This window comes from Myxine glutinosa, chromosome 14, assembly GCF_964187855.1.
Source record: "Myxine glutinosa chromosome 14, kmMyxGlut1.1, whole genome shotgun sequence".
Lineage (NCBI taxonomy): Eukaryota > Metazoa > Chordata > Myxini > Myxiniformes > Myxinidae > Myxine > Myxine glutinosa.
Window position 1 is genome coordinate 5047712 of NC_136274.1, and position 18932 is coordinate 5066643.

An 18932-nucleotide genomic window follows, 5' to 3' on the forward strand; every position below is an offset into this window, starting at 1 on the left:
AGATCCAGAAGAAGATCCAGATGAGGATGAAATATACGTCGAGTCTAGGGAACCAAAGGATTAATATGCACATGGAATAAGAAAGAGGTCTGACAAGTGATGGAAGAGGAAAGAGCAACAAACTGAAAAAAGTGCCTATCTCGCAATGTTAACGAAACGTTCAAACGTCTGGCAAATCCGGATACTGATCCGGATCATCACCAAAATCTAATCGTTTCCAGGAAGGCCACAGGCGAATGTTTCTTGAAAATTTCGAGAAGATATCTAAAAAAACTGTGGCCTGTAGAGTGGTAACAAACAAACAAACTAAAAAACAAACAAACAAACGAACGAACAAACTTAGAAGGAAAACTCTTTATTATTATGACATGGAAAACTCTTTATTCATAATATGACATATAGACATCTTCACCAATAATTTTTATTGTCTCTATATAAACAAAGCATAACACTAGTCACTCACAGTACACAGTTCAAAGTCCGAGTAGTCAATCACAGTACACAGTTCAGAGTCCTAGTAGTTGTAGTTCAGGGCCGCCTCTTGCCAGGGTACGCTGCCAGCTTCGCTGCAGTGGTAGTACTTGAGTGCTGTGCGGAGTTGCTTTCCTTCACGGGTCTCACGGGGAGCACGTCCGACGATCTGCATTTCGTGCATCATGGCACACCAGACAGGGTAAAAACCGTGAGGTGACCTCACGGCAACCGTACAGTGACCTTGCGATACTACATGCGGTGGGGTTGCGGCCTACGGCCTTGCGATTTCCGAAACAAAGTTTAATGTCAAATTAAAAAAATCGTAAGCCCCTGCGACGAGCAAAAAACCGTGCGATCGCCTCACGGCTACCGTATCTACCGTGCGGCCACCGCACGGTTATGGCAATTTTGGGGACTTACGGCCGCCGCCAACACGCCGCAGGCCATTTGTGACCGAGGCTTAAGTTTGGCACTTTCACGAACTGTATGGTGTTCTTGTATGTGATGGTACACCATTTTCTGCAATGTGTGTCCTTTGGTTGGTAGTCCCCCACATATTATTTCCTTTTCAGACTTGCCCAGCAACCAAACTGTGGAAGAGCTGCGAGTTTCTGCCCTCTGAAAAAAACAGGATGAATTAAAAATGTTATTTTTTGAGCAACCTCTAAATAAGTTGAAATTGACCTCATATTTGGTTCATATGATCTTTATAAGCATAGGAACAAGGGCAGCCTTGTGGAGCATGGATGTTTAATAGTATTGAATATTACATATATCTGTGGACCACCCTAATCCCCATATTCTTGTTATTCCCAAAATTACATCATCCCCATATTCTTGTTATTCCCAAAATGCCATCATCCCCATATTCTTGTTATACCCAAAATTACATCATCCCCATATTATTTTTATTCCCAAAATTACATCATCCCATATTCTTGTTATTCCCAAAATTACATCGTCCCCATATTCTTTTTATTCCCAAAATTACATCATCCCATATTCTTGTTATTCCCAAAATTACATCGTCCCCATATTATTTTTATTCCCAAAATTACATCATCCCATATTCTTGTTATTCCCAAAATTACATCATCCCATATTCTTGTTATTCCCAAAATTACATCATCCCATATTCTTGTTATTCCCAAAATTACATTGTCCTCATATTCTTTTTATTCGCAAAATTACATCATCCCATATTCTTGTTATTCCCAAAATTACATCTTCCCCATATTATTTTTATTCGCAAAATTACATCATCCCATATTCTTGATATTCCCAAAATTACATCCCATATTCTTGTTATTCCCAAAATTACATCGTCCCCATATTCTTTTTATTCCCAAAATTACATCATCCCATATTCTTGTTATTCCCAAAATTACATCATCCCATATTCTTGTTATTCCCAAAATTACATCTTCCCCATATTATTTTTATTCCCAAAATTACATCATCCCATATTCTTGTTATTCCCAAAATTACATCATCCCATATTCTTGATATTCCCAAAATTACATCCCATATTCTTGTTATTCCCAAAATTACATCGTCCCCATATTCTTTTTATTCCCAAAATTACATCATCCCATATTCTTGTTATTCCCAAAATTACATCATCCCATATTCTTGTTATTCCCAAAATTACATCGTCCCAATATTCTTTTTAGTCCCTAAATTACATCATCCCATATTATTTTTATTCCCAAAATTACATCACCCCAATATTCTTGTTATTCCCAATGAATCAGATGATGAGTGGGAGTGATGAATGGGGATGGTGAGTAGATTTACACTTTGTAATGTGGTATGTAAATCCAAATGTGATTGAAGCATATGATGTTACTCTAACATATGATGTTTCTCTAACATGTGATGTTTCTCCAACATATGGTGTTACTCTAACATATGATGTTACTCTAACAGACTTTTAATAACGATGATGTGTGATTGGTAGTAACTTCCATTTGAGATATATTTTGACTAGAGATCAACTTTGAATTTGCATACAGCTACATATCGGCCATATCTTCCTACAGGCTTGCTTTTATATACCCGAGATGCAATTCGTGACTTTTATTAACCAAAAGTTCTGAGGGTTTTAATTCACAAAGTGAATCTCGTCAAATCTGGTGTCTAGACGCGACCCATCAGTAAAAGAAATCCAAGATCTTGCTCCCAAGATGTCATACAAACATATGTATGCATGATGTCAAATGTTTACAGATGAAAGATTCTAGTTCATTATAATTTACCATTATCACAATTTAAAATGAGTATATTTACATTCTAGACAAATATAAAAGTAGCTAAAACACATTTTTCAAGAGCGGCACCAACAAATTTGGGGTATAATCACAAATAACCTTATTGATCCTATTATATTGGGAATAGTAGGCAGTCCAGCATTGAAAATGGACCAGGAGATGACACGTGCTCATATGATACCTTAGTAGTATGTATCAATACAGTTTACACCTTTCCAAGACAAAACTGTACAAAGCCGAAATACGAGGTGACACAAAATTGTGAAATTGCAGTTGGGGGTGGAGGGGGATGAGGGGGGGGGGAGGGAAGAGGGTGCCCCCCACTTCAAGAGCAAAACCAAAAAAGTCAAAGTAGATTTTTGTCAGAAATGGATTTTTGAATTCTACAGATATTTCTATCCCAGAAACATTCCTCGGATCCTCGGAGTAAATAAAACTTAAATAAACCCCCCCCCCCCCCCCCGAGCTCTCGGACTATGATTACTGATTGAACGAAAAGTTAAAGGAAAGTATGTGCATAGACTATCACGTGACATCATGTCGGTATCTGAAGTCACAGCGAGCAAGATGTGTGTTAACATGGAAACCAGTGTTACCACTTAAATCTCAAGTGAAACAGGCATCCCACTGGTACATCTACCTATTATTCAGGTACATGGAAAACTGAAGGCTTGTTTGACTGTGCATTATGGGTAAAAAGGCTCAGTAGGCTGGGCCCCATGGGGCTCGACCACCCAAAATAACTACATTTTTACCTCCAACAGGGATCACTGGCATTGCTGTGTTGAGGTTTCCAGTTGGTCAGGTGGGTGAGACGGGTGTCGTTTTGCAAAGGTGGTATTTATCCTTCTATCATCGATCTGATAAGGTGGATTAACCTCACTATGAGGTCGTTCTTGATGTGACGATGCCAAGTCCCATCAATGGCCACTCTGTCCAGGAGCTGTTGTACCGCTGCCAGGCCAAAGAGGCTCAGAAACCTCAGTCTAATTGGCAGGTTAATTGGAGCTGAATACCTATGGAAGCTTGTGTTCTCCCTCAGCCTCTCAGCCTATGGCACAAGTTACAAATGAACGAGAGTAATCCATTAGTGTAGCGATTCAAAAACATTGGAAATATCTTTTTAAAACCTCATAAACATTGTTAATCCTGCACACAATAGCACATCACTCCAGCATTACTGAGAGAACAGCATTCTCATAATCCAGGAAGCTTTAGGATAAGCCCCAGGGCTTTAGGATAAGCCCCATGGCCTTAAAAAAAACCCACAAAGCCCTCATCCTTGATATTGAATGTTGACAGGTGATCCAGGGCAACCTTCTTTTCTTGATCCACCTCAGTCTAAGACTTATTGGCCAAGCACACTAACCAAAGTAAAAATAATGAATCATTCATCACAAAACTGAGAATTCATTTCCAAATAATAAATGAACATCACACAATGTGCAGAAAAAAAAATCCTGCACTCAATAAAATACCTACATGATAATCTACCATATAAAACACTGTGTGTGTGTGTGTGTGTGTGTGTGTGTGTGTGTGTGTGTGTGTGTGTGTGTGTGTGTGTGTGTGTGTGTGTGTGTGTGTGTGTGTGTGTGTGTGTGTGTGTGTGTGTGTGTGTGTGTGTGTGTGTGTGTGTGTGTGTGTGTGTCCCTTCATAAGGAAGGGTATGCTTTCAAGGCTTTGATTCGTGCTTTAGGAGGGATTTGCGTGGGGGGTTTCATGGGCAATCTTTGAACAGGACTGCGTGTCCACCAGTTAAAAGAACTAAAAGACTCCAAGGCCCTAGAAGACCCCAAATACCCCCAGGACCCAAAAGACCATGAAGACCCAATGGACCCCAAATACCCTGGAGACCGTTAAACATGCATAAGACCATTAAAGACCCAAAAGACCCTTAAAGACCCAAAAGACCCTGAAAGACCCAAAACACCACAAAACCCAAAAGACTCTGAAGTTTAAAAAAATATTTACCTTCAATCCAAAATGGCTGGTGGAGGTACGCCTCTACCTCTTCCGAGCGATAAAGTTATTGGAGCATGGAAGGAAGGTATTGGAAAGGGTGTTGGAGAGGAGGATAAGGAAGAGGGTGAAGATCGACGAAATGCAGTTTGGATTTATGCCAGGAAGAGGAACGACAGACGCACTCTTTATTGTGAGGCAGTTGCAGGAGAAGTACATGGAGAGGAGGAAGAAGTTGTTTCTTGGGTTTGTTGATCTGGAGAAAGCATTCGATTGGGTTCCACGCAAAGTATTGACATGGGCATTGAGGAAGTTAGGAGTGGAGAAATGGTTGATCAGAGTAGTGATGGCAATGTACAAAAGAGCGCGCACAGCTGTAAGGACGAAGGACGGGAACAGTGGTGAGTTTGAGGTGAAGGTGGGAGTGCATCAGGGGTCGGTACTAAGTCCACTACTATTTGTAGCTGTGATGGAGGTGCTGGCTCAGAACGTAAAGGAGGGTTTACCGTGGGAGTTGTTGTATGCAGATGATCTGGTGTTGATTGCGGAACGTATGGATGGACTGAAGGAAAAGATGAACAAGTGGAAGGAATGTATGGAGACAAAAGGTCTGAAGCTGAATATCGGAAAGACTAAGGTGATGGCAAGTGGTAAAGCATGTGGTGAGGTGGAAAGAACTGGGAAGTGGCCATGTGCTGTGTGCAGGAAGGGTGTCGGAGTGAACTCCATTCAATGTACAATGTGCGCTGAGTGGGTTCATCAAAAATGTAGTGGTCTGAGAGGGTCATTAACCAGTGTGGCAGCTACATTCAAATGTAAGGTGTGCACAGAGGGAGCTGCAGATGGAGGAAATGTTGAGTTGGATCTTGGAGACGGCGTGAAGCTGGAAGGTGTGAAAACATTTTGCTTCCTCGGAGACATGCTGAAATGAGAAGGTGGATCAGACTCGGCAACGGTTCCTAGATTGAGATGTGCATGGAATGAGTTTCGGGAACTGAATGGCGTGCTGATGATGAGGGGAGTGTGGTTGAAGCTGAAGGGAAAGGTGTATGCTGCATGTGTGAGAAGTGTTATGATTTATGGGAGCGAGACATGGGAAAAGAACGTGGAGCAGCAACGAAGGCTGGAAAGGGTGGAAATGCGAATGGTTCGGTGGATGTGCGGAGTATCGTTGAGAGAGAGGAAGACAAATGATGAATTGCGAAAGATGATGGGAATAGAGCCTGTGATGGATGCTGTGAAGAGGAACAGGTTGAGATGGTTTGGTCATGTGTTGAGGAAGGATGAAAGTGACTGGGTGCTAAGAGTGATGGAAATGAATGTAGAAGGAAGTAGAGGATGCGGAAGACCGAGAAAGACTTGGCTAAAGATGGTGGAATAAAAAATGCGGGCAAGGGGGTTAACAAGGAGAGATGCAGAAAATAGGGCAAAGTGGAGAAGATTGCCATGGGGACCGCAAGGCTAACCCCTCCTCTGGCAGGGAAAATGGCCTTAAAATGCATGTTGTTGTTGTTTGTAATCCAAAATGGCTGCCATGCCACGTGACTGATGACATCATCTACTATATAAGAGAGCTGTTGGTCTGTCTGTGTGTCTGTGTGTCTGTCTGTGTGTCGCCATTTTTCTCAGAGTTGGCTGAACGGATCTTCGTCAAACTTTCAGAGGTTCATCAGTGAGTGCCTGGGAGTGTTGAAGGCCAAAAAAAAAATTGAAAAATAAAAGTTAGTTTTTTTGGATTTTTTGGAGATTTTTTTTTTAATCGCTCAATATTGCCTAAGCCTTTTTAAATTAATGACAGTTATATACAAGTACACATTCGCATAAATAAATACAAAACAATGACCAGACATTTGAACACAAAAAATCAACAATTCCAGAAGTGTACGAATTTGGTAGTCTTCTTCTTCTTCCCGATCGGCATCACACTTAACTCAGAAACCTGCCGCCTGCCTCCTCCCCCCCCCCCCACCCTCCACCCCCGCCTCCCGCCCGGCAAAGCCAGGTACTCCTGCTAATTTCAATAAATTTTCCTCAGGGGTGATCGATCATATCTGTAAATTTTGCTTTGGATCGGTTAAGCAGTTTTGAAGAAAAATTTTAATAACATTAATAGAATCAAAGATGGCCACCATACAATGTTACTGATGATGTTATAGCTTGAAAAAAAAAATAATGGGTAGTCGATCATACGAAGTTTCGGAATTGATCCGTTGAGCGGTTCTGGAGATATATATTTCAAATATATCTTTCTTAAATCCAGGATTGCCACCGTACCACGTGGTTGATGATATCATAATTCAGAAACATTTTTCCTCATGGGGAATTGATCATATATATTAATTTCATATTGATCCGTTTTATAGTTCTGAAGAGATGTTTAAAGGTTTTCCTTAAGTCCAAGATGGCCACCATACAACATTACTGATGATGTAATTGTTTACAATTTCATCCCCCATGGTTAGTCAATCATACATATGAAGTATCGGATTGATCTGTTGAGCAGTTCTATACAAAAGCTTATTTATTGTTTTGCTTAAAATCAGGATGGCAGCCAACCACGTGACTGATGATGTCATAGTTTACAAATATTCTCCCCCATCGGTACCTGATCAGATGTATGAGATTTTGTATTGATTCGTTGTGTTTTTTTTCCCTTAAATTCAATATGGTGGCCAAACCACATGACTGATGATGTCTTCATTTTCCAAACTTTTTCCACATGGCTATGCGATCATATTTGTAAAGTTTGCGTATCGATCGGATAAGTGGTTTTGGAGAAGAGGGTTTTCTAAGTTTTATTTTTAAATCCAATATGGCCACCATACCATGAGACCGATGACATTTTTTTATATTTATTTACTTTTATCCACATGGCTTGTCGAACATATGTTTAAAATTTGACATTGATCTGTGCAGCGCTTTCGGAGATTGTTTTCGGTTTTTGATAAATCCAAGTTGGCGGTCGATAAAGGTAAAAAAAATAAAAAATATTCATCATGCACTAATTTACGAAGGTATCTATGACCAGTTAAAATTTCATAGAGCTAGCGCTTTTCTCGGTATCGTCTCCACAACATTTGCTTAAAATATAAATCCGTACGAGAACAATAGGCTTCCAGTGGTAAAGTCACTGAAAGCGTAATAACTATAACAGCACCAGGTAGCGGCGTACCTCCGCCAGGTTGAACATTTACGTTTTGTATCCCACTGATAGGTCAGATATGGATTCGGACCTCAACCAAAATTTAATCACTCATTCTTGTCGCCTAATCAACTCAACCACTTGGTTTTATCATATTCCGTTTTAGTTTTATCACAACTTTTTGAAATATCAGGTTATATATCGTTGTTGGCCCTATCACTCAATGGTGAAGAATCACTAAGAAATTTAAAAATTCTCGTATCTAGATCTGTATTCACATCTTCACCAAAATCCAATCGATTTGGTCTTGTCACACACCCAAACTGTCCACCAAGTTTTGTCCAAATCCGTCCACAACTTTTTGAGATATCGTGATATATGTCGGTTTTGGCCATATCAATCAATGGTGAAGAATAATTTAAGAAATAAAAAAAATTCTCGTATCTAGATCTGTAAAATATCAAAATTTTAAACTTTTTGCGTCGTTTGAGGCTAAGGCTGTGTAGACTACGACGGATTTTCATAAATAAATGGGTGTAATTCAATTTTTTCAAGCAGATAATGCATTTCATTACATACCTAACATTAAAAGCTCTTAGATTATATAAATAATGAAGATGGATGGTTTACAAATCACGTTTTGCTTATAAAATCGTGTTTAAAATCGTTTTTAATGTATGGTCTTGTAGGATGCACCGTAGGGGAGAGAGAGGAGAGAGGCGGAGAGAGGAGGGGAGAGGGGAGAGGAGAGAGAAAGGGCAGAGTAGAGAGGGGGGGGGGGGGAGAAAAAGAGAGGGACAGAGAGGAGTGATGGGGAGAGGAGAAAGATATGGAGGAGAAGAGGTGAGAGAGGGAAGGGTAGAAGAAGAGATAGGGATGGGGGAGAGGAGACACATAGAGATAGGAGAAAGAGAGTGGGTGGGGGTCGGGGGGTAGGGGATTCTTTGCATAAAATTGTTGAAGTCACATTTTGTATTGTGCAGATGTTCCATAGGTACCAGATATTCTAGATAATAATACTCATGTTTTTCCATCCGTTCGTCGATCCATCTGTCTCTCTTTGAAATTCCACATTGCCAAAATTGAGCGATGACAAAAAACGCAATTTTTTTTTTCAGAATGCCATTTGACCATAGCCTTTAACCTGGAGGGGTATGATGGAAACTAAGCATAAATGTGTCTTAGTGTGGGCTATCTATAAGGGCCAATTTTGTATGGCCGGAGAAACCATAGTCAAGTGGTCCAAAACCTTGATTCCCCCATCCAAAACCTTGATCTTTTCTACCCCCCCCCTAATTTCACCACAAATCCACTTTTTTGAAATACCAACTTCTGTCCTGGAAGTCCTTGGTGTACCCCCCCCCCTCCCCTCTTCCAACGCCTCCTCCCCCAAGCCCTCTCCCTCCCACACATCTCCCTGCTCTCAAATGTTGTGTTTGTGTGCTTCCCCTTCTCTCCCCATCTTGTCTTCCGCTCCCTCTTTTTATATATTTTGTTTGTCTGGCTGATTTGTTTGTGAAATAAATGTTAGCTCTTTCACGAGCCTCGATTCAGTATACAAAAAAAGAAAAGTTATGATAAAACATTTAAAAATGTCTATAATTAGATAATAACCTTAGAAAATAGGTCATAGTGAAAAAAATTACATCATCCCCACATTCTGTTTATTCCCAAAATTACATCATCACCATATTCCTTTATTCCCAAAATTACATTATCCCCATATTCTTGTTATTCCCAAAATTACATCGTCCCCATATTCATTTTATTCCCAAAATTAAAATCCCCATATTATTTTTATTCCCAAAATTGCATCATCCCATATTATTTTTATTCCCAAAATTACATCGTCCCCATATTCATTTTATTCCCAAAATTACATCATCCCATATTATTTTTATTCCCAAAATTACATCATCCCCATATTCCTTTTATTCCCAAAATTCCATCATCATATTCTTGTTATTACCAAAATTACATCGTCCCCATATTCATTTTATTCCCAAAATTACATCGTCCCCATATTATTTTTATTCCCAAAATTACATCGTCCCCATATTCATTTTATTCCCAAAATTACATCATCCCATATTATTTTTATTCCCAAAATTACATCATCCCCATATTCCTCTTATTCCCAAAATTCCATCATCCTCATATTCTTGTTATTCCCAAAATTACATCGTCCCCATATTCATTTTATTCCCAAAATTACATGGTCCCCATATTATTTTTATTCCCAAAATTACATCATCCCATATTATTTTTATTCCCAAAATTACATCATCCCTGTATTCCTTTTATTCCCAAAATTCCATCATCCCCATATTCTTGTTATTACCAAAATTACATCGTCCCCATATTCATTTTATTCCCAAAATTACATCATCCCAATATTCATTTTATTGCCAAAATTACGTCGTCAGTATATTCATTTTATTCCCAAAATTACATCACCATATTATTTTTATTCCCAAAATTCCATCATCCCCATATTCTTGTTATTCCCAAAATTACATCATTCCCATATTCTAGTTATTCCCAAAATTACATCGTCCCCATATTCATTTTATTCCCAAAATTACATCATCCCATATTATTTTTATTCCCAAAATTACATCATCCCCATATTCCTTTAATTCCCAAAATTCCATCATCCCCATATTCTTGTTATTACCAAAATTACATCGTCCCCATGTTCATTTTATTCCCAAAATTACATCGTCCCCACATTATTTTTATTCCCAAAATTACATCATCCCCATTTCTTGTTGTTCCCAAAATTACATCGTCCCCATTTTATTTTTATTCCCAAAATTACATCATCCCCTATTATTTTCATTCCCAAAATTACATCATCCCCGTATTCCTTTTATTCCCAAAATTCCATCATCCCCATATTCTTGTTATTACCAAAATTACATCGTCCCCATATTCATTTTATTCCCAAAATTACATCGTCCCGATATTCATTTTATTGCCAAAAGTACGTCGTCCCCATATTCATTTTATTCCCAAAATTACTTCACCATATTATTTTTATTCCCAAAAATCCATCATCCCCATATTCTTGTTATTCCCAAAATTACATCATTCCCATATTCTAGTTATTCCCAAAATTACATCGTCCCCATATTATTTGTATTCCCAAAATTACATCATCCCATATTATTTTTATTCCCAAAATTACATCATCCCCATATTCCTTTAATTCCCAAAATTCCATCATCCCCATATTCTTGTTATTACCAAAATTACATCGTCCCCATGTTCATTTTATTCCCAAAATTACATTGTCCCCATATTATTTTTATTCCCAAAATTACATCATCCCCATTTCTTGTTGTTCCCAAAATTACATCGTCCCCATTTTATTTTTATTCCCAAAATTACATCATCCCCTATTATTTTCATTCCCAAAATTACATCATCCCCGTATTCCTTTTATTCCCAAAATTCCATCATCCCCATATTCTTGTTATTACCAAAATTACATCGTCCCCATATTCATTTTATTCCCAAAATTACATCGTCCCGATATTCATTTTATTGCCAAAAGTACGTCGTCCCCATATTCATTTTATTCCCAAAATTACATCACCATATTATTTTTATTCCCAAAAATCCATCATCCCCATATTCTTGTTATTCCCAAAATTACATCATTCCCATATTCTAGTTATTCCCAAAATTACATCGTCCCCATATTATTTGTATTCCCAAAATTACATCATCCCATATTATTTTTATTCCCAAAATTACATCATCCCCATATTCCTTTAATTCCCAAAATTCCATCATCCCCATATTCTTGTTATTACCAAAATTACATCGTCCCCATGTTCATTTTATTCCCAAAATTACATCGTCCCCATATTATTTTTATTCCCAAAATTACATCATCCCCATTTCTTGTTCCCAAAATTACATCGTCCCCATTTTATTTTTATTCCCAAAATTACATCATCCCCTATTATTTTCATTCCCAAAATTACATCATCCCCGTATTCCTTTTATTCCCAAAATTCCATCATCCCCATATTCTTGTTATTACCAAAATTACATCGTCCCCATATTCATTTTATTCCCAAAATTACATCGTCCCGATATTCATTTTATTGCCAAAAGTACGTCGTCCCCATATTCATTTTATTCCCAAAATTACATCACCATATTATTTTTATTCCCAAAAATCCATCATCCCCATATTCTTGTTATTCCCAAAATTACATCATTCCCATATTCTAGTTATTCCCAAAATTACATCGTCCCCATATTATTTTTATTCCCAAAATTACATCATCCCATATTATTTTTATTCCCAAAATTACATCATCCCCATATTTCTTTAATTCCCAAAATTCCATCATCCCCATATTCTTGTTATTACCAAAATTACATCGTCCCCATATTCATTTTATTCCCAAAATTACATCATCCCATATTCTTTTTATTCCCAAAATTACATCATCCCCGTATTCCTTTTATTGCCAAAATTCCATCATCCCCATATTCTTGTTATTACCAAAATTACATCGTCCCCATATTATTTTTATTGCCAAAATTACATCGTCCCCATATTCATTTTATTCCCAAAATTACATCGTCCCCATATTATTTTTATTCCCAAAATTACATCATCCCCATTTCTTGTTATTCCCAAAATTACATCGTCCCCATTTTATTTTTATTCCCAAAATTACATCATCCCATATTATTTTTATTCCCAAAATTACATCATCCCATATTATTTTTATTCCCAAAATTAAATCATCCCCATATTCCTTTAATTCCCAAAATTCCATCATCCCCATATTCTTGTTATTACCAAAATTACGTCGTCCCCATTTTAATTTTATTCCCAAAATTACATCATCCCCATATTCCTTTAATTCCCAAAATTCCGTCATCCCAATATTCTTGTTATTACCAAAATTACATCGTCCCCATATTCATTTTATTCCTAAAATTACATCGTCCCGATATTCATTTCATTCCCAAAATTACATCACCATATTATTTTTATTCCCAAAATTCCATCATCCCCATATTCTTGTTATTCCCAAAATTACATCGTCCCCATATTATTTTTATTCCCAAAATTACATCATCCCCATATTCCTTTAATTCCCAAAATTCCATCATCCCCATATTCTTGTTATTCCCAAAATTACATCGTCCCCATATTATTTTTATTCCCAAAATTACATCATCCCCATATTCCTTTAATTCCCAAAATTCCATCATCCCCATATTCTTGTTATTACCAAAATTACATCGTCCCCATATTCATTTTATTCCCAAAATTACATCATCCCCATATTCTTTTTATTCCCATTATTGAGGCTAAATGTTCTCTATTTTTCAAATTTCAGCCGTCAGAAACAAAAGGAGAGGAAAACCAAAATGCTGCATGGTTTAGTAATCCTTGGGTTGTAAGACTCCTTTAACTCGGAGGGATATGATGTAAATGAATCATAAATGCGCATTGCTCTTGTCCATCTAATGACGCCAATTTCGGGCTGATCGCACAAACCTTGGTCGAGTTATGGTGAAAAATGTATATAATTAGGTCATGAACTGAAAATCAGGTCGTGGTCAAAATAAGTTGTCAACCGCGCATACTTTGTATTCCCATTATTGGTGTAAACATTTCATTTCTTGGAAAGTGAGTGTAGGAAGAAAAAAAACACCTAAATGGTGATTTAGTAATCCTAGGGGTCTGAAAGTCTGGGGTGCCAATGAAATATTGGGGGCACTAATTGTAGAAACAAACAGTAGAACAGGTATAAACCACCTGCATTATAGGGGAAGGCTTAATTACAATTATTCTCAGGCATTGCCACTTAAGGGATGCAAATGAACTAAAACTCGAACAGATAGTCACTTGTCGCTCTGTATCTGCACTCGGTCCGTGCACTCATTCTCCACGAAACGTTCCGCCTCCTTCCCTTGTGTTCTGCCCTAGTTATCAAGAGACTGGGAATGCTAAAGGGCTCCAGCTATTAGGACAAATTAGCCAGCATATTGTAACAGCTGCAATTCCCGATGGAACTTTTGTGTTCATCTCTCTGTCTCGCTTTCCCATCGATACGCTGAACTCGTGCCATATGATTATACGCTGCAAGTTCAGTGCCTCCTGAACCGCAGGGGCAGCGTTTTGCTTTCCAAGCAATGGCTGCCACTATTACAGGAGCCTTGAAATTTTTTTTTGATTGATTCACTCTTCTCATAAAAAAAAACAAAACTTTCTTTTCTCACGTGAGCAGATTTTTCAGGCCCTAGTTCATCAGTTTATGATGGAGTCCATCTTTCAACTTGAGCTACTGGTAAACGTCCTTGCATGTAATTACCTTCACCCCTGTCTGTCTGTTTGTTTGTTTCTGAACAAAATATCTCAAAAAGTTGTGGACGGATTCGGACGAAATTTGGCAGGGATGTACCGTATGTCACAAGGACGAAATGATGAGATTGTGGTAAAGATCCGGATTTGGATCCGGCTAGTAGAATTTTTTAAGTGATTCTTCACCATTGGGAGATGGGGCCAAAAACGATACATAGCAGGATATCTCAAAAAGTTGTGGACGGATTTGGACGAAACTTGGTGGACCGGTTGGGTGTCTGACAAGGACGATTCGATTCGATTTTGGTGAAGATCTGAATATGGTATCGCATATGAGAATTATTTAATTTTTTTAAGTGATTCCCACCATTGAGTGATATGGCCAACCAGGCGGAGGTATGTTCTCTACCGAGTGCCTTTCTAGTTTTGTTTGTGACGTATCTTCTCCATCTTCCATCTTTTCCATCAATTTTGAGTTTTTCGAAGCTTGAGTTCTCCATCTTCATCAACATTGCATTTATAGAGGTGATTTCGTTCCTCTTTTGCAGATGTTTACTGGAACTCATGTGATGGTTCCATTTCATCCACAAGGGGTCAACGACGAATTTCGAGTGAAAGTGGTGGACTGTTTAGAACATTTTCTTCCTCCATCCCCCATTTAATTACACATATTCCAATTTTTTCCCCCCTTTTTTAAAATAACACATTTCCTTGGCCATTCCATCTCCACATCCACCTATCTTCTGGGGGTTTTGTTTGGCCATTTATTTTCTCAATTTCCTTTTTGGTTGGGGAAGTTCATAAGACACACACAAAATGTCACTCGCATGAAACACATGAAGGCATTTAACTTTCTCAATCAAATGTTTCGAAGGTGTGCTAACCTGCAGGGTAGAATAAATGCAATGTACGACGCTGACGAAAGGTATTTTAAACAGTATCACGTATTTTACATCAATTTCAATAGATGCTAGGAGACAGAGCAGCATGTAGCATTATACTAACGTAATCATAAGACTTTAAACAAACAAAGAAACTACCTATTTTTGGGGAAACAACCCTTTCCCTGCCCCCCACCCCCCCCCACCCCCCCCCCACCCACCATATACCTTCTTAGACCCCGATTTTTCTTATACCATGAACAAACATTGGTACATTACCGGTGGTAAAGGTTGTGGTCGAGTTTCATCGAAATCGTGTCTAGTTTCGGAGAAGAGAGAACCTATTTTAGGGGGTTAAACCCCCACACATCCCCGTAAACGCAGATTTTTTTAATGCCATGAACAAATGTTGATGCATAACTGGTGATAAAGGTTGTGGTCGAGTTTCATTGAAATTGTGTATGTAGTTTCAGAGAAAAGAGCAAATAACTACTTCCGGGTAGCTTTTGAGAGACTGGTTCATGATATTCGGAGTACCACTGAGAAGCCATAGTGACAGAGGCAGAAACTTTGAAGTTCGGTAATCCGAGAGCTTTGCTCCATATATGACATCTGTAAAAGCAGGACAACTCCCTACCACCCACAAGGAAACACCTCATGTGAGCATTTCAACAGGACCATGCATTACCTCATGCGATCACTGAGCACAGCAAATAAACGAGTGTCACCGAAGCATCTGACTGAAGTCATTTATGAGTACAACTGCTTACCAAACTCATCGATTCCCCAAACTATCTTTTCTTTGGGTGGGAACCTAGACTGCCTGTTGTCAAGCTATTGGGACTGAACGAGGGACAGGAGTATGACACAGTTATGATTGAGGCACCGATCATTACCTAAGCCTGAAAGTACCTTTCAACCTTGAATCAGCGATAACAGAAAAGGAATTGTTGAGACACAAAAGGTTGCATGATCAGCATGCACAGGAGACCAACTTGCCTGTCAGTGCTCGTGCTTTCCTGAGAGAGCAGAGTCATCAGGATCGTCCTAAGATTCAGGACGTGTGGAGTCATACCGACGCTACATCAACGGACGGCAGGACCCAGATGGTCATGTCTACTTGGTCAAACCCCTTCAGAGCAACGCCGTTCCAAGACAGTACAGAGGACTGACATTCTTGATGACAGGGACATTGTTGATGACCTTAATCAGGATCCTCTGCCCATTAGTACAAATGACGTTCCAGAATAACAAGAGAACGCTGAGGTCGTTGATGGCTCTTCGGAAGATTAGACAGGATATGAACTCTTCATTCCTCCTGATACAGATCCCATAGTGGGCATAGATGTGAGTACGACAAGTGACCAACCTGCTACATCTTACACCAGAGTGCACAAAGGACTTTGTACAATAGACACAGCAGGGGAGCAACCGATCACTTCAACAGCGGATGAGTATCCTGCTACTGCCAGAGGATGAGTATCCTGCTACTGCCAGAGGATGAGTATCCTGCTACTGCCAGAGGATGAGTATCCTGCTACTGCCAGAGGATGAGTATCCTGCTACTGCCTTGCAAGACACTGATCAAAACGAGTTCGGGACAGAAGAGCAGACTCCATCTCCAAGAAGAACTAGGAGATCAACAGTAGGCCAGCACAGTTACATTTATCATGACCCTAGATCCGTTTTAGCAGAGGAGTCCCAGTGTGCTCATTCAGTCGATCCGCAGATTCTTGTAAGTATCAGCCAAACCCAGCTCCTGTTAATGCAGATGTTATCTCGGATTAGATAAACGTGTTACTACAGGTGAATCCTCTGTGATTGTACTGAGAAGTACAACTTGTTTTGTAAGTTTGGTTGATGGGATATGTGTGTATGTATTGTCCTGTCACTTGTGATTAACACCGCTGGATGACAAATAGCTGAAACGGTCCTTTACTCCGAGGTGTGTAGCCGAAACTGCTGGTTGGTCCATCGCATGCGGTGAGGGAATCAAAGTGCTTATCTGTACGGAGCCACACAGGTTTATTCTGGGACCTACAAACAGAGCAACACGACACAACAAATGAAATGCAACAATAGGGATTTAATGAAAGTAAAAGCAATACGAAAGTGGTGAAATAAAACTAAGATTCTACTTTGAGGCATCCCCATGCAGACACAAATACGCAACAGGGGAATGTCAATGAAAATAAAATAAATTGTTTTGTTGAGTCGGCCGGTACTCACTGGCAAATGTCGGCCGGTACTCACTGGTCAGTAATCACTGGCAAATGTCGGCCGGTACACACTGGCCGGTACTCACTGGCAGTTGCTGACTGGCAAATGTTCGGGACTCTGTCGGCATGACGGTGCGATGGCCATTGTTGTAATGTCTGCCCTTTTTGATGGAATAAAACGTAGAGGAAATCACAGGAGGGCAATTACACACCAGGGATTATCCTTAAGCCCTACATAATTAGCAAAGCTCCACCCCTCAAATGGAGACACATATACGATCTTATTCTACACAGATTTCCTACTTAGTTACATCGAGGTTCTTCTTCTTCGGGTCACACGGTCCATGCTAATTTAAATAATCCTGCCTTTCCTATGAGATTCATCTCTACCCCCACAAACGTAACAATATGTAAACATCTTCCCTTTTGTATAAATAACCGAAGGCAGGATTGGTGGTCTTTCCATCTTCTACCGACTCCTCTCTGGCCTTGCCCCCCCAGCTCTCTCTGGGCTCTGTCCCGCAAATATTCCTACAGGTCGCACAAGATCTGGATCTGCCTGCAACCCTCTTATGGTCAAACTGCCAAAATCAAGACTCTCTGCTCACCTTCACTCCTTCATTCCTCTTTTCTCCCACCTCTGGAACAAACTCCCTCACTCTCTTCAATCCTACTCCACCCTCCAGGTCTTTAAAACAGCTGTTCACTACCATCTCTTATCTTCCCCCATCCAAAACCTTGATCTTTTCTACCCCCGCTAATTTCACCCCAATTCCACTTTTTTGAAATACCAACTTCTGTCCTGGAAGTCCTTGGTGTCCTTGTGTTTTATACTTCTCCCTCCACCCCGCCCCCCCTTCCCACGCCTCCTCCCCCCAAGCCCTCTCCCTTCCACACATATCCCTGCTCTCAAATGTTGTGTTTGTGTGCTTCCCCTTCTCTCCCCATCTTGTTTTCCGCTCCCTCTTTTTATATATTTTGTTTGTCTGGTTGATTTGTTTGTGAAGTAAATGTTAGCTCTTTCACGAGCCTCGATTCAGTATACAAAAAAACCCAAAAAAAAAACTGAATATACTTGTAGGGGCTGCATTTCATGTTTAGCACATTTATACTGTAAGATCAGAGTCAGTCGAGCCAGACAGTAAATCACATTTCCTCAGGTATAGTCAAGCCATGAGAGCCTGCAGGTTCTCTAGGCCGAGGGCACCAAATACTAGAAAACAGAGAAAGGCAGTTGGTGCTGAGATAGAGAACTTCAATAGTTCAAAACCAAATGAAGTGGTTTCTCCTGTTGTGATGAGCTTGGGAAATTGAAGTCTGGAGAATTAAATGGGGAAAAACTCACTCAAGAAGAACAACAAAAATAAAAAAGCAATCTGATAATTCCTTTGAAAACCAAAATAGTTTTGTTTTCCAACACTATATGGAGGAATAGAACAGCACAAAAAAACCCCAAAAAACAAAAACTACATTTTTTTCAGGGATTAAAGGAATGTTCATGAACCCTTGCTAATTGATGCCCTTTGTTTTCTAAGCCTCTCCTAACACGTGCTAATTGATGCCCTTTGTTTTCTTAGCCTCTCCTAACACGTGCTAATTGATGTCCTTTGTTTTCTAAGCCTCTCCTAACACGTGCTAATT

At 39.3% G+C, this 18932-nt stretch overlaps 1 long non-coding RNA gene across 2 annotated transcripts in view; it reads right to left on the bottom strand.

Moving 5' to 3' along the window:
• Positions 1-339: 339 nt before the first annotated feature.
• Positions 340-18932, bottom strand: part of LOC137417191 (uncharacterized) — a 38402-nt gene continuing 19809 nt past the window's right edge. Inside the window, exons 3-5 of one of the 2 annotated variants that reach the window (XR_013621454.1) lie at positions 17302-17452; positions 3500-3795; positions 340-1092 (exon numbers count right to left, since the gene is read on the bottom strand). This is a non-coding gene — a long non-coding RNA (uncharacterized LOC137417191). Of the gene's footprint in view, positions 1093-3499; positions 3796-15305; positions 17110-17301; positions 17453-18932 lie in introns of those variants that run through there. The other variant, XR_010986916.2, reaches the window with a different exon arrangement.